This window comes from Camelus ferus, chromosome 13 (assembly GCF_009834535.1).
Source record: "Camelus ferus isolate YT-003-E chromosome 13, BCGSAC_Cfer_1.0, whole genome shotgun sequence".
NCBI classification, from domain to species: Eukaryota; Metazoa; Chordata; class Mammalia; order Artiodactyla; family Camelidae; genus Camelus; species Camelus ferus.
In genome coordinates, this window is record NC_045708.1 from 44,810,197 (window position 1) to 44,836,261 (window position 26,065).

The window sequence follows — 26,065 nt, forward strand, 5'->3', positions numbered from 1 at the left end:
GGATACGGCGCTTCAAACGCTATGAAACAAGTGTTCGTGGCAAACAGAGACACTAAATACTAGGGTCTCCGGGTTGGAGCCCTGTCTCTGCCACTCACTTGTGGGATGACTCCAGGTGAGTCTCTCTGCTGGGCCTCATTTTCTTAATCCACAAAGTAGGAGGTTTTGTCATGTTTCTCCCTTCTCCTCATTTTAAATAAATACATGTGCTCTCTGCTTTGAAAAGAAAAAAAAAAAAGTTGATCTTTGGATACATCAGTCTCTCAATACGAACCAAAATCACACACTAGGTACCTAATTAAGTGTGACTCTGAATGGCGCCCTCTGCAGGCCTGGTCCTTGGAAACCTGTGGTCTGAGGCTGGCTGGCTGACTGTACAGGGCCAGACAGACACAGCCTCCCTGGATCCATCATCCACAAAGGAGAAACCTGCTGCGAGCTCAAGCTTCAGTTTATAAGGTTCTCGTGTATTGGGAATTCTCGTGTATTCTCGACGGGAATGGAAACTAACATATATTGAGTACCCGCTGCGTTCCTATCACTGATTTACATACTTTTATGTAGTTAGTTCATTCAGTTCTAACAACACTCCCTCAAGTTAGGCCATTGCCATCTCCACTTTACAGATGAAGGCTACAGAGGACACGACAAACTAGAGTCACGCGTGGGGAACGTGGAAGGACCAACGCTAGAACCCACCATGGTTCCATCCACGGTGCTAGGAGTGTCTGGTCCTTTGTCTTGTCAGCTAGAGTTGGGCTCCTTGACAGCAGGCCCCATGTTTCTCTTATTGGTCTCCTAAGCACCTGGCACCGTGGCAAGCCTCTGTCATTACTAAATGCATGTTTATAACATGAATTAATTAGACCCCCTGACGTCCCCACTTGCTCTTTCTATTACACTGTCATACAATCAGCCTTGCTTCGTCACCTCTGAATTTTTCTAAAATGATCAATCTTGAGACAGAAGATCAACCCCAAATCATGAAGATGTAGCTTATTACAATCTCCCCACTTACAGGGGGCCACCAGTCATTGGGTCCCTTTGGGATTCTGTACCTGGGTCACTGGCTCCAGCACTGTCTCTTTGCATGAGATTGGCTCGCTTGGGCTGGCCGAGCTAGGGCATCCATTGATTATTCCTAAAAAGCCATTATGTTTCTGAAAGCCGTTACATTTCAAGGTGGTTTAAATACATCCATCTCGTCATTTTTAACCATGCCCACAAAAAGCATCCTAAAGATATTTAATCATTCAATTAGACTAAATGAGGCCAAGGTATACGCTGCTGCCTCAGAGGTTATCATACTTAATAAAACATACTTTATAAACCCCATGAAGGCTGTAATTAAATTTACAAGGAGCCCTCCGCATAACGTGAACAAAGGATGTCTGAATCTCGTGTGGGTGTGTGTTTTGTGGGTGTGTGTGTGTGTGTGTGTGTGTGTGTGTGTTTTAAAGTCCTGTTCCATAAGGATTATAGCTCCCCTGCTGTTTGGAAAAGATAATTTCACTTGTAACACTAATAACTTGAGCAGGGGAGAAGCTGGCCTGGTGAATGGAATGCACTTCACTGCACATCTTGGCTCAGCTAGAAATCGGAAACAGATGGTCCTTGCGGCTGGTTTCCCACTCGAGCCAGCGCGCTGCCAGCCTGTGGTCTTCAGTGAGCTGCTGCTGGCAGTCTGTGACTTGAACATAGTAGGGCAGTGGCAAAAGAAATCAAATCTCTTCCAATGAGCAGCAAGTTATAATGAAATTTGACAGATCTGACATTCTATACCCAACATCTAGTTAGAATATATTAACCTTTTCGTTTTCTTAAGCGCCTTGCCTAGAAGTTGCGAATATACTTATTAGAAGGTTGGGTTGTAGGCCTTTTTTTTTTTTTTCTTTTTTTCTCTTTTAACAGAGGGCAGAGGGTTTAGCCCAATCTTGGGTGGCAACTGGTTAACAGAAAACGCAGAGAAAATAAAAGTCAGAGAATCTCTAAATGGCAACGAGGCCCAAGAACGGCCGCTCAGGAGACAACCAGTTCTTTGCAGGGCCTGGTGGGTGAATTTCTGCTGAAAAAAATTATCAATATTTCTCCTGAGAAAAAAAAAAATACATAACCTAGATCAAAAATCCGGGCCATCTCCGGGCATATCATTAAAATGGATGGGGCTGTCTGGACCCCCTGGCATTTTCTTCAATTCTGCCCTTTTCAGCTTTACAGCATTTGCTTCTGCCATACGGTGAGAAAACCATGCCAGGTGACTTGGGACACTTTTTTTTTTTTTAAGTCACCACACTCATGCCCAGTAATGGTGAGTACCTGTGCAGAAGACTTCACTCCTTTCTTCCAAAAGGGCTAAATCTCCCACCGGCGACTTTGGCATTTTTCTGGGCTTTGGAGATCTAGGCTGGCCGTGCTTTTGTGTAGATTCTTCCTCTGATTTGGAAGCTTGCGTGTGAGTACACACTCGTTTTCAGTGTTAGACAGTGATGTCCTGAACATCATTTTAGGATTTTCCACCTGATTAAGGCTAGAGAAAGACCTAGGTCTCTTAATAGTCTATAATCCCCTCTTCAATACAGGCTTTTTTTTTTTTTTTAAAGTCTTAGACACCCATTGCCCTAAACTGAACTTCTCTATAGTTTCAGCAACATGGTACATTTCTAATTTCATTATTTCCAGAAGCCCGGTGAGTCAAGGCCATACCGATTTATTAACCCCAACATCCAATGATACAAAAGAAATTGTTAAAAATCTTCTGAGAGCTCACTAATTGGAGCAGGAAAAGCGTGGTCTTTTTTGTCAAACAGACAGAGTCAACTCTGCTAGTCCTGCTTTAGTTTGTGTCCCGAGGCAAGGCGCTTACCTTTTTACCCTGATCTGCACATTGAAAATAATCATACCAACCTCCAGGGGTGTTATGAAAGTTAAACGATTTATCAAACCTGAAAGCACCTTAGAAAGGGTCTGGCACAAAGCAGGTGCTAAGTCCTTCCGTGGCTTAGGAGCAGTACCCGCGTGGTGAAGCGCTGGGGTCATCACTCCCAGGCTGGGATCCTTCTTCCGTCTCTAACTCCAGGCCCCTCAACAAGTTGCTTCAGCTCCTAGAGCCTGTTTCCTTGTTTGTCAAATAGGATTAATGATAGATCCTACCTCATAAGGACCTATCTTAAAAAAAAAAAAAAGATCTTAGAAGAGCGCCTGGCTAAGAGAAAGTACTCAATGCATGTTAGCTGTTATTATTACACATTGCATTCAAAATCGAGTTGCTCTTCTCCTAGAGTTTCAAATGTACTCATGGCCCTAGAAACAAAGCTTGCAAAGGAGGAAAAAAAATTGTTGCCTACTTTGCAGAAGTTCCTGTTAAATGAGTGAAGGAAGAATGGAAGGAAGGACATACGTTAATTTAAGACAAATAATAATATAGTCAGTCTATGTGAAATTATCAGTGGATGATACATATAAGGAAGACATCAGGAATTCCAAGTTGTGAGAGGTCACTGAGGACTGGCTTCTTGAAGGAGGGTGTTGACTTGGAAAGGCAAATGTTGTCCTGGAAGGGGCAATGTTTCAAGCCAAGGTAAATGAAAAGGCTGTGTAAATATGAGAAGAATGTAATCACGTTTCAAATCGACGAATATGCTGTGCCTTTTCACTATCTATCTTTTCACCATTTGGGGAGCCCCTACCATTTGTCCAGCACTGAGCTTGACCTCAGAGCTCCTGAAACAAACAAGACACAGCCCCTGCCCTCAAGGATCTCAGAGTCTGAGAGGGGAGGATGACTGGGAGGCAGATGGTTCCAGGAGAGGGTGCTAAGAGCTGAAATAAGCAAGGTACAGATTATTATAGAGACCCCTTTTTTGAGGTTCTCCCTCAACAAAGTACTAATAATAACATAATATCAATAACAAAATAATAATTGCTTGAAAACTCATTACATATCAGGAAGTAGTGACTTTATGCATATTTTTACTATAAACTAACTATACATACATATATATTTAATAACAATTGCTATCTTCATTTTTCTGATTAGGACACAGAGAATCAGAGAGGTTAAGTAACCTAGGGTGGTCACACAGTTAGTAACCAACCAAGGCAGGTTATGGGCAATTGGATTTCAGAAACTGCCTTTCCCACGACTCTACTCTCCAGCCTCTGAAAGTCATTAATATTCCACTTCATTTTGACTTTTAGCAACATATGACAAAACCCAAAACCTCTCCTTGGCATCGTACACCTGTTGGCAGCAGAGTGTTCAAGGCCTTGATCCAAATGCACTGCAGCAAAGACAGATGGGAATCCCCCATCCCCTCTGCTCTCCCAGGTTGTTCCTATTCAACCAAGGTGGGGGCAGGGGGGTAGCTGATTTGGGTAGCATTAGCCATGACAGCCAGAAAGAGGCTGGAAAGTGACTTGTTTTATTATCCCAGAGGCTTCATTTTCTGAGAAAACAATCCCCTTTCTAGGGTTCCCCCAAAGTCCCCCAGACCATATTCCTCATCCATGCCCAGCAGCTTAACCCATCACTTGACTTCATAGCTACGGAGATTCCTACTTCTTATGAAACATGTTCAAAGGAAGTAAGAAAGCCCAAATCCTGCTGGGCTCATTTCTTGATGAGAGTGCTGTTTTTGCCTCAGATTCATTCACGTGCCGTGGGAAGAAGTATTCAAATGACAAGAGTTAAATTCAAAGCATGTAGCCGCTTTCTGTTATATTTTTTTTTCCTGTGACTGAAAGCAAACCATTTACATGTTTGTTTCCAAAAAGGCATCTGTCAGCAATCAAAGGGGAAAAATGCATAAAGCAAATGCAATTGTTTGGAGTAGCATTTCCTGGATCATGTTAAATGCTTGAATTGCTCCCCATTATGCTCACCAAATAATTTCATTTCCCACAATAATTGCAATATTTAACATGTTTTATTTAATCTTGTTTTAAGGCTATTAACAACGGGCCACACTGTGAAAAGACTGATTGCTATATGGAAAAGGAGAGTTTCCACCAGCCTCTCAGAGAACAATGATAAAGTTAAATGCACCTAATTGTTCTGGGTTTAAAACATTATTATCCAATAATATTTCTCATTTCTTTATTCAAAACTACTGTGCCATCTCCTGTAAAATCCTCGCGGGTATTTCCATCATTCACAAAGCGAAATCTGGACTGCGGTTTACCTCATGCCCCATTCATTCATAAATACTGGGCGTGCATAGGGTGTTCTGAGTCTCAGAAATGCAGCGCCTCGGATAAGAGACACCTCCAACTTCAGAGGCTGCTGCGGGACCAACTCAGAAATTGGACCCACAAATTTGGACCCACAAATCCAAAAATATCCACGTGCCTTTATGCCTTGGGAGAAGGCTGAGGAGACTATAAAGCAAAGAAACTTTGGTTTTGTCTGCTTGTCAGAGGCAAGTAGGAGAGGCTGAAATGGAACAAGAGGTCGATTCAAAGACAGAAATGCCACTTCATTTCTTTTTCCCTTTTATCTTCTTTTCCCCGGTGTACGCTATTTTACATTTATATAGAGTTTTCAACTTGTTTCTCTCTTTATTCCTCTAAATGGTAAGCTGAAGAAAGACTAGGTCATTTTAATGACGCTGCCGTTACACAAGGCAACCACCATTTTGACCGGCAAGCTGTGGGCAAGGTCCTGGCAGAAGGTCCGTTTGCTTGTGGACACTGAAGGTAACTTAGGATTCCCTGTGCTGCCACAGACTCTTTCTGAATAGAGAGGTGATGCCAGCGTAATAAAGACTACAAAGACGCTTCTAAGAGGAACGACAATAACCATATTTGATGATCATTCCCCATACCACTTCCTACCCCCCATATTATTAGAAGAAATGCCATCAAATGAGGGATGAGAAGGAAAATAAATGCCTTATTTATTGTGTTTGTGGTTCAGTCTGTAGAAGCAGTCTGTGCCTCATGCTTTAAATTATAAAACATTTCAGGTGCACCTGGATAAAATTTGCTTTGCTGAAATTATTTTTGTCCAAACAGCTGTTTACCTGATGCTAAGTGGTTAAAAGAACACCAGCTAAGGAAGAGGTCAGAAATTAGAAAGCAAAAAAGCCACCAAATTTAACCTCTTCGGAAAATATCATGTGTCCTGAATAACTTCATCTAAATATTTTTCAGTTGAATCATTATTATTCAGTCAAAAATGTGATGAGAAAAATCCGCTGGATAGTTGGGCTCTAAATGCACACATAGTTCAACTGCCCTGGAAAATACTGTAGATAAATTCTCTCATGCTCCGGAGTACCTGAGTAGGAGACCTGCTGTGTAGAGAATTGTAATATTACTGCTAGTTTCTTGGAGATCAAGAGATCACTCATATTCAAAAAAAAAAAAATGGGATGTGTTTGGTACACTGTTCTTAAAAAGGTATTTCTGCTGTTCCTAATTTCACATGATTAGAAATGATAAAATGTAATACATACAAGACATTCTGCCTACTTCTTCCTTCTTAGTCCTAAAGTCAAATGACTTGAAATTCAGCAGTTACTTGGACTTCTCAGTTAAATAAAAAAATTTAAAACATCATTTACAGTCATTCTTATTGGTAGGTCCATGTTGTGGTTTATTTTTCCAGCTAAAGAGAGGATGTGTGGTTAAAAACCCCTGTGACAGAAGATGGCTTGGTTACAGTAAGGAAAACAGATGCAATTTTCCCCGAATAAGGAAGTACTCATGTCAAGTGTAGCCTGAATTGTGTTAAACTGGATTGATAATGACTGATCAATTTATTTACAAAGAATGGAAAAGCCCAGAATTAATTTTTTGTAAAAAAAGGTACATCTAAAAGGAGAAATGGTGCCTAGCCTAGATTAGAACTTGTGAAATATCAGTAATGTCTTTACTCACAGAAAAACACACATCAAAATACAATACCAAAGCTGAACCAAAAATCAAGGGACTTGAACACCATCCTCTCGTGTTTACGTTCCTTCACCATCAAATCAACTAATTATTTTTTTTTAAATCAGGTAAGGAAGGAGAAATATTTTTCCCTGGGTGTTTTTTTTTTTTTAACTCCTTTAAAACCTGTTTAGCTGTCCCCAGATTTAGTTTGAGACTTTTCGCTTTGCTTCCAACGAGATGTGTAAGACAAGAAAACTGAGCTAAACACTTTTTAAATGCACAGCTCACGTTCTTGAGAAAAGTGGCTGTGAAAAACAGATACTGCATCAGACTTAAAGTTGAAGACGCGGGGGGAGTAGGAAGGAAAAAAAAACAGCCCAAAACATCGCATGATAGTCTCTAAACAGTTCCATCTGTCAAGCAGAAATTTTAGGCTAATAGCCTGTGGCGATCTCCCTCCGCAGTCCACTACCTGCCTTTGTCCTATTAAATCTCTTTATTCTCCTTAAAAAAAAAAAAAAAAAAGAGGGGGGATTGGTTGTTGGAAGGAAAGGAAAAACCTTGCAGACCAAAATCATCTGAGTGATGAAGCCCTAATTTTAACTGCCTCTCTTTGATGTGTAGCAGTGGGTTCTTGCTTTTTAAAAAGGAGAGAGAGAAGACAGTGCTCGGAGCAGAAGACTTTTCATCTCCACTTCACCTTGCCACTGGGTCTGTGAGAGATTGGTTCATTGTCAAGGAGATTTTTTTTTTTACCCATGATTCCATATGGTATGGACCGGACTACATGTTGCCCCACATGCCACTGCAAATGTTTTCTCAATTAGGTGTCTTATCTCCCGTGAGTTAGCATCAGATGAAGCTTGCTGACAGCGTAATGGCAGGGAAAGCTTCCGACGGTTCCATCAAATGGCAGCTCTGCTACGACATCTCGGCCAGAACTTGGTGGATGGTGAGTTGGCAGCCGGGCTGCTTTTTTTTTTTTTTTTTTTCCCTTTTCTATTTTCCCTCCCTCTTTGACAAAATGTCCCAGACCTCACATTCATCAAATTCACATTTGATTTTTTTCACACTCTTCAGTGAGGCAGCCTCACACTGCTTCCTCTTGCCATCCTCTCTCTGCCACTCTGCGACTTGAGTTCCCAGGAATGCTGGTCCTGGTTTTCCATGGGACAGTGTATAGGAGTTGTTTGGGTTTGGGTTTTTTTTTTTTTTTTAATTTTTTTTTTTAAAGAGTATCAGAAGTTTTAAGGTAGAGTTGGATATTTTAGGCAAGCCGGTCTTGGGGTAAAAAGATACTTGTCCTGGCCCTCAGGTTTTACTCCCTTTTTCTAGCTTTACATCCCCTTTACTTTTGTTTTCAGGGACTGTGGGGTGCCTGGTTTGTCCTTGGCTGTGGTGTTTTCCGAGGACGCGTGCTGGACACTAGGGAGAAGTAAACCCTGGTGGGTTCCGGTCCTGCCCCATTAATTGGGTTGTCTGAAGTCACCTATGAGAGAACTGTGGTCCCCACGCCCTGTTTTCCATCCAGGGACCCACAGCTCTCATCTAACTTCTCCCCATTTGTTTATGTCAGGGCAGGTCTTAAGTCTCTGAGCAACTCTAGCGCTGAGTGGAAGAGACCCACACACGCTATCTTTTCGATATTCTGGGCACAAATAAAGTTTTAGCAAAGTCCCACCATGCGGCCGCAGAACGAGTTAACTCACGTGTCACGGTCAACCAGGCCAGACCACCTTTGACATCTGTGATCTATAAGAGGTGGACGGAGTCGGGAGGATGCACAATGGCTTATTGTCATGGGAGACGCAAGTCCTGTGAGGAAGGGAGTCCTCAAATCATTACCGCCCTCGTTAGGGTGGTGTCCGTTAAGGATTAATTCGTTAGCAGTGCATTTCTAGTTTTCTGTAATTATTATTCTTGCGGCAAGCGTGAATTCTTCCAGGGAGAGAAAAAAAAGTTTGCCGCCAGGACAATGAATGTATTATCCATTCCTAACTGGACCGTGAACTTCAGCTCATTTCACATAGATATCAGTTTAAGAAAAAAAAGAGAGAGTGGTGTTGAAGGGGGAGGCTGGCGAATGGAATTACAAGACGGGACATGTCGGTTTCATTGTATGATCTGTGGGCCGAGTCCTCCCTTCCCCTTCCTGGACCAGCGGTGGTATCATTTTGGCAAGTTTTAGGAATTCTGAGGACTGAGAGACTATTACAAGTGAGCTTCCGCAGGATTCTATCCGGCTGCTTCTTGGGGTGCAGTGTGTCCCTCCTAAGGATCTTGAGTTAAGGTGGTTGTGGGTATGTGTGTACATGTGTGTTTTTCACTTGCAGTTGCTTAACCGGACGTTAGAAAGTTTACCAGTGATTTCAGCACAATGTTACTTGCAGCTTTTGGTTAACTGGACTAGCAGCAGACTATTCACTTCGATCCTGAACTTTTATTCAGGGCACTTGTTTTCCCATTAGCGTTTCTGCCAGCAAGAACAAGGTTTGCTTGTATGCTGTGATGTTTTCTATTGCCTCGCCTTCTACAGCTTGCTAAACACTAGAAATGAATGTACTGATTGGTTCAGCTATTATTTTCTAAGCTAAGTTGTAAGTTTGTTTTTTTTTTCAAACTGCACGCTGATGTCATATTCTGGGTGACATTCTACTTCCTTGTATTTCAAGAGCTCATAGATTTTATAGACTGTTACTTTTTATGGCAAATTGTGTCATCTTTTTTTTTCTTTCTTTCTTGCAAAGATCACCAAATGCTCCTCTTTTTCTTAACTTGCAAAACTGTCATTTCTTTTATGTAAAATTTACTTGGAAGTTGCTTTTCATTTAAAATTATTTTACAGATGTTTTACCGCAGGGAAGATAAAATATAAAAGTGGTGGAAACATTTAGCAATACAGTTGACTGAAAATAAACAATGCTGTAAGCTCACAGGCTGCACACTACAGGAAGTTTCTCAACTTCAATACTTCTAGAGCTTTTGCTTTGAAAAGGGGGCGAGACATCAGAGTTCTCTTTCAAGAAGTTGTGGAAGTTACTATAGAGGATAAATCAATTTTTTTAATTCCCCTCCAAGGTGTCCACACACCGCAGCATTTTAGATCTGTCAGTTACAAATAATTTTGATGTAACTTTCAGTTCCTGATGGGAAATTGAGGACTTTGGTGAAGGGGGAGAGGGTTAATTAAAATTAAAACAAATTTTGCATTTTCTCCTAGCTCTTGTCTTTCCTTGAATAGCATTCATTCCCTCTCCCTCCGCACCCCCACCTCCTCATTACCCCAAACAATTTTCCCCAACCAAAAAAAAAAAAAAATTTAGATTTGTCCCTAGCTGATATGCTGCTTTAACCGAAGAACAGTACAAGATCGGAGTTTCACACTAAAGGCAAATAAAGCTTTAAAATTACCTCATGCGTCATCTGGCGGCACAGACTCCGGGCGGCATAGTGGGAACCTCCGGCTTGGTCCTCCCAGCATACAAAGGCAACTCAGTGAATGCCCCCTCCGCCCCGTGGAGGGTCGGCCTCAGCTGCCAGCACCAGGATATGCAATTTTGCTTTTTAATGAATCGTAAACAATTTGTATGGCAAATGAGTTTGTTTGTTTTAGTTTGGGGGCATATGTTGGACCAGGTTGTAGACAGCCATTCCCTACTCCAAAATTTGGGGGGAGAGTGGAGAGAGCCCCGGATCATTTTTAGTTTTCTAAATAATAAAGACCCACTGGAATGAAAGAAACTGGTTAATAAAAGACTGAGAATAACAACCTCTCGCCTCTCCCTCCCTCCCCATCCCCACCCCCTCTCCTAACGCACCCTGGCTTACAGTAGGGTTCTAACTGCACTTTTTGCCAACTAACTGAAGGTCGGTCGGCTAAATTAATCGTGGTTTTTTAAAGTGTAAAATTTAGCTTTGTCTTTAAAAGGCTACTTTTGTTTAAGAAACAAGAGTTTTAAATTGAGAAACACTGAGAAGGGCCTTCTCTTTCTTTCTTTTTTTTTTTTTTTTTTTTTTTTTTTGGTTGAAGCTAATGTTGTCTTGAGAGGCTTGGGTATAAGAAATGCTAAATACACTTTTGATATCAAAATGGAGCAAGAAAAAGGTCTTGACATCCAAAAGTCAGATGAAAACTTTTACTCCAACCCAGGAAGTTGTGAGCAGCTGAGACGTTAACAAGCAACCAGGGTTCGAGCATGTACATTTTAACAGTAATTACCTTTGGCGCTGCCACTTATGAGAAATCTTTTGATATCTGAGCCACTTCTCTAATGCTTTAATCATGCAAATCAAGAAATAGATATTACGTATCAGCTTCATCTAGCTCTGCTGTGACATCTCTATTTGAAACCTTCCGACATAAAACTAAGGAAAAAACCCTTGTGAAATTTTCCTTCACCCCAAAGGAAATGGGAGCACCCTGGATGCCTGTATATGCTTCAAAATATAATTCTGCCCCCTGGAATTACCCCCGTTCCACCCACGTGGCATTAAAATAAAGGCAGGATAAACATTCTCCTTTTCTGAATGATTTACTGATAACAGGGTACTATGGGACTATTTTTATGTGAATTATAAAAGACACTTGTCTTGCTGCTTCAGTCAAATTTAAAAACTCATAGTGACTATGAAGTAAAGGCTATGAAATTATCCTGCAGCTTCCTCGCCCCTTGCTACATTCCCGAGCACCTATTTTGGTAGCATTCTCTTTAGAAATCGCCATACAATTTTTCAATGAAGAACTCTCCATCACTTAATCCAAATTTTTATAACTCAGGTTTTGTATGCCAGGAAAATACTTGGGCAGGAAGGATATGCTATGCCTTATAATGTAAATGCCTTTTAAAATATATCTGTATATAGGGGTGTGTGTGTATATATACACACACACACACACACACACACAAGGTACTTCTATGAAATTGTGTTCAACAATTCCTGAAAAACCTCTCAACTCTAGCCTACTTCCCAAATGACTGGCAGCCCTAACCACTGCAGACCCAAGAACTCGCATTTCATGCAAACCTTTTGTTGGTATTTGCTTGGATTCACCTCTTATGTTGTATTTATCATTGCAATTTTTTAAATGTTAATTCTCAACTGAACGGCTTTTGTCGGTGATCCTTTTCCATAGTTCTTTGAAGGCATTGCCTAGTGAAGAATTTTCTATGCCTTTGCACTAGTCCTTTCATGATGGTGATTAAAATGACTTGGAATTCGCTATAACGGCTATAAGTGAAAAGAATTAAAGTGAGGGAATTCAGTAAATAGTAAATCCTATCATATTCTCAGCATCCAGTATTTTTTTCAAAAGAAAGTGTCCATGATAAATATATTTACACAAGTTCTGTTTCAAGCATTTATATACTTGAGCTTATTTTTAAAACACACAGTTGTCTTATTTTTTAACCACCATTATCAATATGTGTGACTCAATTAATATCCAAGAATATGCATTAACTTCAAAGGTCTGTATGTTCCAAACATTATTTTCTCACAGTATTAGCAATAATCAGTTGAATAAAGTAGTATTTTTTTTCTCCCACATCCATTAAGACATTATCCTTATCATTTTCTTCTTGGTTAGCCTTATACAACATTTTTCAAAGGACCATTTACTGTGCTTTGGAAGAAGCAGATACATTAAGCTATGTTCCTCTTTTTTTTCTTTAAATCAAATTATGATCCAAATGTACTTCATTCAGGAATGTGATTGGTTACTTAAGCTAGCCTATGTATTTCTCCTATCTCTTTAAAAATCTTGATTTCCTGTTATTACGCTCCTATTTTTCCTGTGAACTCTAGACAGTAAAATAAGTGCTTTGTCCTTACTTATTTTCTAGTTGATTTTCCTTCACCTGTCCTGAATATTGTCAGGAATGTTTCTAATTTAAAACCAAAAGAATCAGGGGCTGATTAGAAGACAGGAAATTGGAGGATTAAACTGTCTGGTTGAACTTCCTTTACTTATCAGCACTCAGTAACTCACACTGGATTACAAACTCAGCAGGACAATTTTTACAAAGCATTGTTCCTTCTGGATGTTTACATATATACAGTGCATGTGCGGGGTGGGGGTGTGCACGTGTGTGTGTGTGTGTGTGTGTGTGTGTGTAGATACATGTGCGTGCTGTATGTGTCCGTGTGTGCATTCATGAGTATGGAGACAAAACAACCAGCAGCTGGTAGTTATAAGTCGATGCTTTAAAGTGGGATAGTTTTAAACCAAAGGGGCATGAAAGTTCGTTTAAAGACTGTAATCCCGGGATATTCTCGAAACTTTCTTATTAAAACAGTTCTGTGCAGCCAAGCAAATAAGGAGATACTATAAGGGAGAAAGCAAGATGCACTATTTTGGAAATAGGAAATAGATGGCGGCCGACCTTACCTAGCTCATCTCTCCTTCGTTCTGCTCCAAATTCCCAGCACTCATATTACTGAGTAGAGAAGGTGAGTGAGAGGGTTAATCCATAAGGCTTCCAAAGCCACTTTGCGATCCCCTTGGCATAAGCTGAGAAGGGACTCTCTCTTCCTGGGCCTGCAGGTCAGAATGTTCCAGGTGAGTGTGTATTGCGAAATGAGTGTTTGGCAGGGAATGAAATAGCAAATCAGGGCAAGAGGGTCCGGGTTCATCTTAGGCCATTAGATCATTTAAATTTGAAAATAAATAATAAAAACAAACCACTGACCTAGATTTTTACTGTGCCGTGCACATTTGCAGAGCTGTGTTCTAGAAACCATGCTGAGAATTCCTTTTCCTGACCTCACTCTGCTCACCTGCCTTGCCCTCAATAAATCTTTGCTGATTTGGCTTAGGAGAGCTCTGGAATAATATCTAACAGTTTTTCCTGCTCCCGATTGAAATGGTGGATTTTACTGGGAAAAACTGATGGAAAAAATGGAAGAGATGATCTGGCAAAATGAGTTGGTCAGTTAAACCGATAGATCTGGGAGTTGAAGTGTAGGGGCTTGTTCTGGTAGTCCTTCATTCATTCAGATATGTTCTGAGCCCCTGCTAAGGGCCTGGGGCCGAGGTGAGGCGAAAATCAGCAGCTGTTTCTGCCAGGTGCAATCATTCAAGGTTTAAAGGCTCTAGGAAGCCAACCTCTCCATACCTAACTGCAAATTTCATCCTAACAGCAAACAATGGTACAAACTGTCTGCTAGAATCTGTCCTAGTGCTTTACATATTTTTTTTTCATTTAATCGTCACCATAAACTGTGAAGTAAGCATTATTGCCCCACTTTACATACAAGGGAACTAAACTTCTGAAAGGTGGCACACTGCCCCAGGATGGGTACACACCAAGAATGAGCTGCTCAAACTGCATGCCCCTTGGCTTCATCGTGGACCACACTTGTCATAAACAAATTAATTCTTCTAGCATTAGAATGTAATGGCATTCAGAACTTTACAAGATGAGGATCATCCATCCATTTGTGTGATGGCATTGTGGGGGCACAAGTTTGTTTGCTAAGAAAATAGTGGCCAAGAAATTACAGTGTGTCAAAAGCAAGAAAGGACACTGGTCTTGGGAGTCCCAGTCCCTGTTCTGGAAGAGTTGTACCAAAAATAGTTCCCATTATGCTGCAGAAATGTTTTGTATCATCACCAACTAAAGAAAGTCACGAGAGACATGAGAGACTCATGCAAAGGAGTCACATTTTCATCAAAAGATGGATGGGTCAGGGAAACCCACGGTGTTGAAGTTCTTGCTGAATATTAGGGACATTATTTCTCTAAGCAATGTAATCTGTATTTAGCAAATATTTCACTTGCAGTTTTAAATAGAACATACCAGTTTTAAAAGGCCATCCTTCCAAAGAAAGGTTTCTGGTGCCTCTCTCTCTCATCTTTAAAAAGCAGAAACACCAACACAGAACAGTATTGCTGTTTAATATTTTCCTTTGCCACAAGAATCACCAATTAAAGGATTGTTCCACCATAGTCTTCTGTAAGAGAAGTTACAGTGCAGGATATATATTGCATAATGGCAAAGATCTTAATATGCTCCCTACAAGTAAACATCTATTTTCCAGACAACTGCTGACTATAAACAATATGTCTCAGCCAGAGCTCTTGAATGGTGCCACATGTTGGACAGATTTTTCTAGTCCTCATAATCCAAGTTTCTTTCGTGATCCTTGATGCGTACAGGCTACTGCCCTGCTGACTGTTGGAAATGGATGATAATTGGGAATAATGACCATGTCAGAGGTGGGGACGCCTCATCCTGGGTGGAGCAGCCCTCCGCAAAGTCGCAGCAGCAGGCGGGCTCGAGGGTGGGGAGTCAGTGCTCCTGAACAGAACCAGACATTCGATGAGTGCAGCAGACCCTTCTCACCTCAGCAGGTACCACGTTATGGGTGCCAGCTCCCCATGTGACCCAGGTGTAGACAAGGTCTATACCCATCCTAAGTTGGCCCTGTCTGCCTCCCCCAACCCCCAAGTCGTCCTCATCCACCCTCTCCCTCCCGGATACATGACTCCAGTCCTGCTGATAAAATGCCTTGGCAGCTGGGTTTGATCAGCCCCCTTCCCATGCTGAAAAGATAAACATTGCGGGCTTAATAATTGACTTCACCCGTTCATTTAAGAATCAATTAAAATCATCGTAAATTGCTTTGCTGTGTTTTAAGAAGAACAGTAGCCTGGATTCTCATTTTTTGTAAGCGTGTGAGAAACAACCTAGTAACAGGTGCTCAAGTCTGGACTCCCTCCGACTGAAGAGGAGGGAATCCTTGAATGCTTGAAATCCATTGCCCAACACTGGGGTACAGGTGGAGGCAGGACTGTTGGTACACCTGCCTAAGAAAGGAAGGAACAGGGTGGTGCTGATGTCATTTCTCAACTGAAAAGTCAAGAAAGAACAAAGCTTCACACAGGGGGCCACGCAGACATACTGCTTCAGAGCAGGCAGGTCAGCCTCGCAGAAGACAATGAGGATGTAATAAATTAGTGGGGATAGCAGAGTCTGTGACAAACCAGAGAGAGATACCTATTTACCACTAAACAACAGGGAACACAGCACTGTACTAACCAAACAAAACGCATCCGCTACCTGGGGGCCTAAAGCTATTGAGCAGAGACTGTGGATCAGAAGATAGAGTGGGATTCCAGCATCAAAGTGTTTCATTCCACAGAAAGCAAGGAACTTAAAGGCAAATACCCCTGGGGAAAAGATCACAGCTACATAAACCACAGAAACTCCACTGCAGGTTCGGCCCATTCACATCTGATCTTTTACTCCTGGCGGGCTTTTGTGAGTGGGAGGAGGCAGGCAGAGGACCATGTGAGTATCCAAAATCAGGGAAAGGGCCCTCACGCAGGGAAGGCGGTGAGCAGAGAGGGGAGCTAGGAGATACTGGAGGACGTGGAGGGGACGCAGAGATGAGAACTTGGTGGTTGCACCAGACCTGCCTTGCTGAGCCTCACCTGCCCACCCCAATTCCCTCGACTCTAGCCCCAGATTTCTCAAAGTGGCCTGGGAACCCCTAGGCTCTCGTGGGCTGTGAGTTCCAGAAAAGGATTCTTCACTAGCACACGCTGTAGGTCCTCATGCCCTATTTTCTCCACCCAGCAAATCTACCCTCCTGCCAGGCCCAGGACAGATGAAGCCATCCCAGGCTCCCGGAGGTAAAATGAGTCACTTCCCCACCCCTCCCAGCTCCACAGCCCATTGCTCACAGTATTAGGACACTGATGAAATAGTTGGAGTTTTTCTGTCTGCTCTCCAGCCCTACTGTGTGGCTTGGCCCCAAAGTCTCAGTCTTATATTACTTTTTAGCTCCAGGAAAAGAGAGAAAAGGCGCATGGGAAGTATCCCAAGAGAGTGGTTTTGTGCAGCTCAGTCGGCGGCTGCAGGATTGAGAGCAATTAGGACTCAGTGGGCCTTCCACGAGTGTACTTCCCATCCCGAGCGCAGGGGATCAGGCAGCGTTTTTGCGGAGATTTGTCCCTGCAGGTGTGTGCACTGCTTGCCATGTGTAGGGACGGGGACCAGCCAGCGCTCCGCCCAACTGTGAGCTAATCCTCAGAAGCCCCAGTGACCCCAACATCATTACCTCTAGGCCCCCAATGGGGAAACTACGTAGAGAAGCCAGTAAGTAGTTGGCGAAATTCTGAAGCCTACCCTGTAGTGACCCCAATATGCCCAGCCTGCCACACTCTGACTCAGGCTCAAAAAAAAAAAAAAAAAAAAAACAAACAAACTTGTGATAATTCAATGGGGACAAAGTTTCACTCCATTTTATAAAGGAGAAGGGGGAGCCCCAGAGTCTAAAGCTCCCCCAAAGTCAAAATCATCACCAAGCCCAGGTCCAGGACTTGAGTCTTTGGTGATCCTTCCACTAAACGCCCACTGCACTTACTCAAAGGGGTATGGCGCTGTTTCATTAAAAACAAGGGCCTCCCCTCCCTCACCCTCTGAGAATTAGAGCAGATTTTGGTTGTTTTCCTGTTGTCTGTATTTTTTTTTATTTTTGTGCAAGAAACGTGTATTTTTTATTTATAAAAATGATATCTAACTAAATCATACACACTAAAGCTATTCATTCCCGTGGATGTCATGAAAATAGACGTAGCACCAGCCACAAACATGCAGGGACATCATGGGAGCCTGGGCTTTGAGGACGTGCATAGTTTCAACGTTGAGTGACACCCACTTATTCATCAACTTCGGTACTTAACTGCTGAGTTGAAGATTTCCTTTCCTCTAATGGGGCATGTGGTCCCTTCCATCCCCAGTGTGGCGTAGCAGTCAAGAGCACAGACTGCGGATTCAGGTGGGCCCGAGTGCATCTTGGCTCTGCTTTGGATGGACTATATGACTGTGGACAGTGACTACAAATTTCTGAATCGAGTTCCTGAAACTTGGAAGTACAATCATCACAGTGCCGTTGTGAGGATTAAATGAAACAATGCGTTTTGCCCACGCCAGAATCCCGGGAGGCATTCTAACACCTTCCTCTTGCTTACTCCACGTATCTAACTCGAGAGATCCCGTCGAATTTACCTCCTAAATAATTTCTAAGTCTTCCCACTTTCTCCATCTCCACCACCCTCCCCCAGTCCGAGTTACCATCATGTTGGCACATATTGGCCAGTGGTCTCCTAACTCGTCTCGTTGCATGCATCTTTGCCCCCTGTAATTTATCCCTCACACTGAAGGCTAAAGGATCTTTTCAAACACAAGTAATCTGTGATTTCAATGGATTACCCTTGCTCTTAGATTACACAGTTCGGCGTGCTGTTGCCTCCCCAAGCCTGTCGGGGGCCATTCTTCTTCTCCCTAAATGTACTCTAGCAGTGAGTGAACCTTCTTTTAGTGCTTTGAAATCTCCAGAATGTCAGATCTTACAGTCTTCTCCTTTCCCTAGAACACATTCTTCTGTAGTTAACATTTCCACTCCTACCATTCTCGATACAAACATGGCTTTGTCAGGACGCCACCCCTGTCCCCAGACAGGATCTGAGAACGCTGCTGACTGGCTCTCGGAGTCCTCCAAGTCCCAGCAGGGCACTTAGCACTGTTGGCAGTCACAAACATACGAGATTATTTGATTGCTTCTTGTTTCTTCCAAAAGACTGTAGGCTCCATGAAGGATAATGATTTGCTCATCTGTGTTTTCTTGTACCCAGAACAGTGCCTGGCACATAGTAGGTGATAAAACTTCATTCAGTGAGCAAATGAATGGTACAGGGCCCACCATGGTGAGCAGTCTTCATTATTATTATCATAATTAACATTTTACATATACAGAGAGGTATTTAAAAGTAGATATAATATCCTTTCAAGAAAACTCATTTCTCCCTAGCAAAAGGATTAGAGAAATGGAGACTTAAATTAAGAGCTGAGAGCCTCAACCAGGGCTTGATTCCTGGCTGTTTCACATCTTAAGAGTGAAACTTGGCCATGTGATTTCACATCTTTGATTGTTGAGGGTTAAATGAGTTAATGCCATTGATGTGATTAGCATGGTGCTTGGCATACAGTAAATATTTAGTAAATGGTTTATTATTACTATCATTACTGTGGATAATCCCAAATCTTCCTCTAATTGTATGGTCTTTAGAAAGCCCCTTAACCTCTCTGGTTGTCAGCTTTATCACCTGTAGAGTAAGAATGCCAACCTCGAGTGGTTCACAGGGCTGTTTTAATGATCAAATAAATCAGCAGGCGGAAGAGTTTCTCTGAAACTTACAAAGCGCAAAAGACGCGTAAGACACCACTATTGAGAAACCTAAGAAACACAGGTTCTAAATAAACACATTCAACCCAAATTCTCATGCTCTTTTCAATATCTTATCATCACGATAGCCTCTATGGGGAGAATGAGAGTCTGGTTCAACACACCTACTCAACAGTGCCTTCGAGTAGTTGATACCTGAAGGTATGGGCGTGAGAACAGAGACAGTGCCGTTTAAGAACATGCGTTCTAGAGTGACAACGCCCGTGTTGAATCCCGCCTCCAACCACCTCCCAGCAGTGTGACCTCAGGCAAGTTGCTTACTCTGTTCATCTGTAAAGTGGGACAGAGGATAATACCTGCCTCGTAGATGGCTGGAAGGATTAAGTTGTGTAATCTGCGTGAATCACTGAGAACAGCACCGGACGCATGATACACACATAATAAGCCTCAGCTGTCATTGAGACTGTGATCATTTCTGCTGTTACCATCATCATCACCATCCTGTGATCTCCTGAATGTTGACCTCCTGTTGCTTTACAGGAGATCAGTATTCAGGGGTGCAGGAAGATAGCAAGACCGTTAAACGATATCTAACAGACTCATTCCTCCAAGATGGTATATTTGGATTTAGAGACAAATGTGTTAGATTAACCTGGCCTATCAACTCAGTTCGGGCAACACAAGGACCATGTGGCTCAGACACCTCAGAAACGGAGAGAATTTATGAAAGAACATCCTACTGACAATAGCCTCATCCCATGCTGTGGGAATCACACATTTTGTGATAAAACTTCATGCCAGCAAATGTGCTCCCTTCTCAAGATGTAATTCCATTTCCCAAGAAAATTCAGTGAGAGAGGCCCACAGAAGAATTCCTGTGTCCCTTGAATTCATGCTGAACTACAAGCATGCTTTCTGCCCTTGGAATTTGTCACATGTTCGGTTCAGCCTAACAGCCTTTACTCAATAGTTTCCACAGAGCAGCAGTGACCTCTTATTCCCCTGGGAGAGAGAACCATGGCCTGTGTACAACTACCTCACGAGTTTTATTTATTACTGCAGGCCACAGTGAAAAACAGTAGCAGTGTCTCTTTATCCAAGAAAACTACATTTGGAAACCATAAGAGTATATTCAATATTAATATTAAAAATAATAATAATAGACAACGTGTATTAAGCACATCTGTGTGCCAGCACCTCTACCAACTACTTCACTTGCCTTGTATAAGTTTGTTCCCACAATAGCCCTGTGAAATATTCCCATTTTACAGATTATAAACTGAAATGTTAAGGAACTTACCTAAGTTTAATTCCAAAAGTCAGTAAGTGATTGACCTGGGATTTCAACCCTGGTCTAAAATGCATGTTCTCAACCGCCTGACTGTACTATCTAATTTAATGTGTTGTTACATTAATGTTTGCTGTTTAAACTTCATATCAGCTATTAATCATATTAATATTTTTCAGCATGGAGAATAAGAACCATGGAGCTGGCATTGAGACCCAGGGCTCGAGGTTGTAGCACTAAAGACCTTCTGAAAATTGTAATAATCAAGCCCCTTTAGGTGCATCCTTGGTACTGAGTCAATGGAAAGAATTGGAGAGGTCTTTTTTTTAATTGAGTTATAGTCAGTTTACAATGTTGTGTCAATTTCTGGTGTACAGCAACATTTCTTCAGTCATACATGAATATACATATATTTATTTTCATATTCTTTTTCACTGTGAGCTACTACAAGATATTGAATATATTTCCCTGTGCTATACACTATAAACTTGTTTATCTATTTTATATATATCAGTCAGTATCTGCAAATCTTGAACTCCCAGTTTATCCCTTCCCACACCCCTCCCCCCTGGCAACCACAAGTCTATATTCTATGTCTGTGAGTCTGTTTCTGTTTTATATATAAGTTCATTTTTTTTTTTTTTAGATTCCACATATGAGTGATATCATATGGTATTTTTCTTTCTCTTTCTGGCTTACTTCACTTAGAATGACATTCTCCAGGGACATCCATGTTGCTACAAATGGCATTAAATTGTCATTTTTATGGCTGAGTAGTATTCCATTGTATAAATATACTACAACTTCTTTATCCAGTCATCTGTCGATGGACATTTAGGTTGTTTCCATGTCTTGGTTGTTGTAAATAGTGCCGCTATGAACCTTGGGGTGCAGGTGTCTTTTGTGTGTGTGTGTGCAGGTGTCTTTTTGAATTAGGGTTCCTTCTGGATATATGCCCAGGAGTAGGATTGCTGGGTCATATAAGTCTATTTTTAGTCTTTTGAGGAATTGGAGAGCTCTGCTTTTAAAGGGCTTCTAACTAGAAGTCCCTAATTCAATCCTTCCCAATATTCTGATACTTAAGCTACCAAAGAAGACAAGACTTCTTAAAAGTACTGACAACTGGTTCTAAGAAATTTCCCACTGACATTTCTGGTAGGAAGTTCCACTAGCCACACATCTATGATATTGAATAGAAACATACAATTAGTGGTCCATGAACTGCTCTGCTCCAAAAATAAAATAAAAGTCCCACAGGCACATGGCAATAGTTAGGAAGATCTTTTGTCACTTCCCCTACCTCTTTCTGCTAATTCAAAAACACAAATTCTGCAGCACATGGAGATAGCTGTTCCTCTTTTGCCACTAAAATTTCTGCACTCACTGAGATAATGTAACTACTGCAAAATAATTGAATAGGGATGACAGAGAAGCTGGTGGTGACACAATGCATCCTCAGAAATGTGGTCCCCATTTGTAAAACCCAAAAGACAGGGGAAGAAATGGACGATGCTCCAGGGTCCTTGCATGCTGGGAATTGTAGGTCTATGTATTTCGTTTGCTCTGTATATTAGGGAGTCAGGCATGGGATAAGAAAAAAATTCTTGTTACAGAACAGCAAAATAGCCAAAAGATGCTAATGTGCTGGAAATCAGGCCAGGACATTAATCTGATATACAATAGAGATCTGGGAAGAGGATTTTGGCAGAAGCCAACTGGAGAGCAAGTGGTGCCAGGAGCAATACACGCACCTCATATATAAGAAAAAGCCAGGTCCAGCTAGTTCTCTTCCTATCTGAAGATGGATAAATAAAAAGGAACATACAAAATAGAAAACATTAAATGCTGCTGGGCAAGAGTAAAGGGAGACTCAAAAAGAAAAACATCTGAAAATCATAAAGATAGAAACAGAAGGAAAAAACAGAACAATTTGTACTCTAAAACAAGAGAAGAGAGCTATTAGAAAGAAAATATGTGATCAAATAAAAACTAGAGGATAAAATTTTTAAAGAGCTAGACAAAATCACGTGGTAATTCAAGAAAATTAGCAATATTAAGTCTACTGCAAGGCAGATTTAATAGTGTGAAAATTGATCCAGTAATTTCAAGGGCAAACTTTCAATAACTTGCCCAGACACACACAAATCACACTGAGTGTAAAATTTATATGACAGAGACTAACACCTGTCCCCAGAAACCGAAGGTCCAAGTCAAGGATTACAAAGATATTTCCAAATAAAAGAGAACAATTGGACAGGAAGCAATAATCAAAGGCCATAATAGAAGGAAAAACAACTCTCTGAACTAGAGGGGAAAGAAAAGGGAGCACACGTGAGATATTTATAGGCTGAGCCAAATTCACTATATTCCAGGCAAAGATCATGAGAAAGCCATGCCTACCTCGCTCACCTGCTCTTCAGGACAGGAAAAAACATCATCTACAAAAGTGGATGGGAAAGGAGCAAACATTCACTAAATGCCTGATCACATAGAAGAGATTCTAAATTCCATTTAGAATTCAAATTGTTGACCCTGAGAATTAGAACAATATAAACCTAAATCTGGCTGTTGGAAATTAAAAATTAGGTTGAAAAGAGAATAGATACCTTCTCAGTTACTAAGGAAACAAAAAACACACATAACATTCTGTATTTTCAAACCCCCAAAGCAAAAGAAATGGCAAAAAAAAAAAATCAAAATCAAAAAGAAAATAAATTGTGTTGAACAAAATGACAGAAATAACAAAGTCATCTAATGACTTTAAATACATATGATAAAAGGCACACGTTAGGAAACAAAGATTCTCAGACCGGAGTGAAAAAGATAAATCCATCTATCTGCTGCCTCTAAGAGACACACCTAATACAAAAGTGTCCACATTAAAAATAAAAAGAAAGGCAAAGAGTTATTGAATAGGATGAAATTAAACATAGAAGAGACAATATTAATATCTGGCAAAGTAGGCTTCAAGGCAATAGTAATTAAACATGGAAAAATAGATTACTTATTTATGTTTACAAACTGAAGAATCGCATAATGAATCTACAATAGTAATTAATCCCTTCATGCAGCAATTAACGTAATATCAAATGATATAAAGCAAAAATGCTCAGAAAATTAAGGAGAAACTGACAAGAACACAATCTGTGTATGTAATTTTAACGCAGATTTATCCACTTTTTCTAGTTCAATTAGAAAAGCCAGAAATAATAATATGGATATTTTAAACAAATATAATTAATAATATTAAGGCTACTAGATGATGTTGACCTCCTACACACACAGCATATGCCATCTTTAAAAGCATTCGTAAAAGCTCTACAAAAATGTATTATGTCATGCAGGTGTGTGGACACCCACAACAGTAAATTCTAAAAGTAGAAAGTACACAGACTTTCTTGTCTAGCCATATATAATGAAGCTATAAAGTAATATCAAAGAATAGTCAACACCATACTTAATGGCAAAACAAGAAGCATTTCCATTAAGATCAGTAATGTAAACGTGCCCAAAATTATCATTATTTTTTAATGTCCTGGAAGTTCTGACCAACTTAAAAGATATGAAACATAAATACAAGGTATAATTATTGAAGGAAGCTAAAAGCATTATTTTCAGATGACCTGATTAAATATTTAGAAAATCAAAAAAAATGTAAAAAAAGAAAAACGGTTGCAATTAATAAGCTAGAGTACGTAAGTGACGGCCATGAGAGAATTATACAGAACAATGGCAGATGAATGACATAATGGGAAATGACTCCATTGCCAATCGTAACAAAAACAAAATCATGAAACACCTAGAAGTAACCCAGCAAGTAGTATGCTCAACCTGGATGAATAAACTATACATCATTGCTGAGAAGAGTTTAATAAATATATCCCCAGTGTGCGGCTATAACATGCTACATCCTAAAACTGCAAATGTAAAAGTTTTCTCTCAAATTAATTTATAGGTTCAATGCCATACGTGCCAAAATCCTAAAATATTGCAGTAGTTTGTCTGTTGCTTTGTTGGAGTTTATTGGAACTGAAATGTCAGAGAATAAACATTTTTACTTTCGATTTCTATATAAATCTGAGATGATTACTATCTTCTTCATTAGAATGAGGTGTTATTATACCACGTTTCAAGGATAACGTTATCACCAAATAAAATGCATTAAGTTTCTAATGTGGGAGATACTTGACTCATTGAGGATAGGAACTCCTAAGAGGTATCAGAAAAGACTGAGGCCTCAGAAGGAACCAGGATCGTGGAGGAAGTTATTTCATCTTCCCAGGGTTTTTTGTTTTCTTTAGTACCTGGATTATATCGTATTTGTTGGAAATCTGTGACATAAATTTAATTTTCTTTATTTTATGGATAACCTTGTTGAGATGCAAAGAGATTCAGTAATTTCCTGAATGTATGCAGATCACAAATAAGAGGTATGGATGAATTTTTCTCAAACTGGAGAAGCTGCAGGCCTCGATAAGCCAGCAGGAGCACTTCCTCGGTGGGCGCGAGCTCAGTAGGGAATGCTGGACCTCACCCACCACCTTCCCAAGAGCCACATACATCACATCACACGAAGTGGGATCCTTAGCTGGTCAGGTTGGGGTCTGGGCTGGAGTTCAGGCTAGGTTTCAGATCAGGTTGAAGTTAGGCGTACAGTGAGCAGGGCAGTTGAAGCTGGATTTAGGGTAGGGCTAAGGTTTGGGCCCAACTTAGTTTTAGATGCAGGTTTAGACGTAGAGAAAAAACATCACACACTCCTGGACAAAGGAAACAAGCCATTGTATTGGAAGAGGGCTTCATTCAGTGTGGCCAACATGAAGCATGCAGTGGGTGTGACTGATCTGAGAGATCTGCATTGGCAGGAAGCTGAAGATGGTTTGTAAGTGCCAAGGAATTATTTTAAATTTTTAAACGGAAAGTGATATGATGAGATTTATCTTGTGAATAATAGCTCTGGCTACTGTGTGGACAATGGATGGAAAGGAAGTAAGACTGTGGGAACAGAGGCCAGCTGGATACATCTCATACCTTCTCTGACCAACCTCACATCCCACTGTATTTCTCACTCTCTCCTCTGCACAGCCGTAGCAGCCTCCCTGCTGTCCTGCCATCGGGACCATACACACTTGCCTCAGGGCCTTTGCACTTGCTTTTCCCTCTGCCCGGAATGTTTTTCCTCCAGATATCTGGAGTGTATTTCCTTTGAGATGTCTGCTCAAATGCCATGTGACAGGTCCCTTCCCTGACCACCCTAGCTAGATTAGATACTGCCCATACCCAAACATACTTCCTTTCCTACTTACCAATTTTATTTTTCTTCCTTGTATTTTTCACCATTTATTTAGTGTCTGTCCATCTCCACTAAAATAGAAGCTTTAGAAAGTCAGGAATATAGTCTCCTTGACTGCTCTATCTCCTATATCTCGAAAAAATGCCTGGCACATAGTAGATACTTAATAAATATTTGTAGAATAAGTGAATTTTGAAAATATTTATTGAATGATCATGATATGCTGGTACCTTCTAGTAGGGGACACAGACAAGGGAACGGATAATTACAGTTCAATGCAGCAACTAGAATGATAGAGAGTTGCACAGAATGCTAAGAAAGAAGCCAAAAACTGAGTCTGGGACTATCAGAGAACACCTGAGGAGGAGAGGGACCTGAGCTGGACGGTGAAGACCAAATAGAAATTCAGCAAACTGAAG

General features: G+C 41.0%; 2 long non-coding RNA genes across 2 annotated transcripts; one reads left to right on the plus strand and one right to left on the minus strand.

Moving 5' to 3' along the window:
• Positions 1–202: 202 nt before the first annotated feature.
• On the minus strand, positions 203–26,065 carry LOC116668040. Its single transcript, XR_004325096.1, has 3 exons — positions 25,991–26,065; positions 17,045–17,049; positions 203–213 (listed from the first exon to the last, which is right to left on the minus strand). It is a non-coding gene; the product is annotated as an uncharacterized LOC116668040 (long non-coding RNA).
• Positions 4,506–22,689, plus strand: LOC116668043. Its single transcript, XR_004325099.1, has 3 exons — positions 4,506–4,572; positions 10,246–10,251; positions 22,679–22,689. It is a non-coding gene; the product is annotated as an uncharacterized LOC116668043 (long non-coding RNA).